At 39.6% G+C, this 472-nt stretch overlaps 1 protein-coding gene across 2 annotated transcripts in view; it reads left to right on the top strand.

The window, feature by feature from the left end:
- LOC119590810 (hormone receptor 4-like) overlaps nucleotides 1–472 on the top strand; it is a 115290-nt gene that overhangs the window by 1749 nt on the left and 113069 nt on the right. For both annotated transcript variants that reach the window (XM_037939546.1, XM_037939547.1), the window contains exon 2: nucleotides 270–434. The gene's annotated coding sequence lies outside the window, so the exon portion shown is untranslated. The remainder of the gene's footprint in view (nucleotides 1–269; nucleotides 435–472) is intronic.

Genomic DNA, 472 nt, shown 5'->3' with positions numbered 1-472 from the left:
CAGAGTGGGACCGGGTGTGACTGTTACGCCGCGTCACGTTACAACACCCGCCATCCTGCCACACTCGTTGATTGTGCTGTTATGTGTGTGTTTCGTCGAACTTTTACCCCGCTGTACCCTTACTGTTTCGACAGTCGAAATAACACCAAAGCAGAACGGCTTAATCTGTAGTAATGGCTCTAAGAATGTGTAGATTTATAAGTGCAGTTTAAATATAGTACAATGCATTCTGTTGTAGCAATATTAAATACGAAACGCATTTATTCCAGGATTAATATTAGATGAAAATAGAACGTACGGTAAAATGTTCATTGGCCTGTACTACTCAAGTGTGAGATAAAGTGCTGTGTACAAAACAGTGGATATAGTGATACCTTTGTGTGTGTGTTTGGTCATAAAGATTTTACATTCGAGAACGAGGAAGATGCTGCGATGTAAGTACATTTCAAGTTCATGTACAAGTATTGTTATG

This window comes from Penaeus monodon, chromosome 27, assembly GCF_015228065.2.
Source record: "Penaeus monodon isolate SGIC_2016 chromosome 27, NSTDA_Pmon_1, whole genome shotgun sequence".
In the NCBI taxonomy this organism is placed as follows: domain Eukaryota; kingdom Metazoa; phylum Arthropoda; class Malacostraca; order Decapoda; family Penaeidae; genus Penaeus; species Penaeus monodon.
The sequence above is the reverse complement of the archived record's forward strand: the minus strand, read 5'-3'. Positions and strand labels throughout refer to the sequence as shown.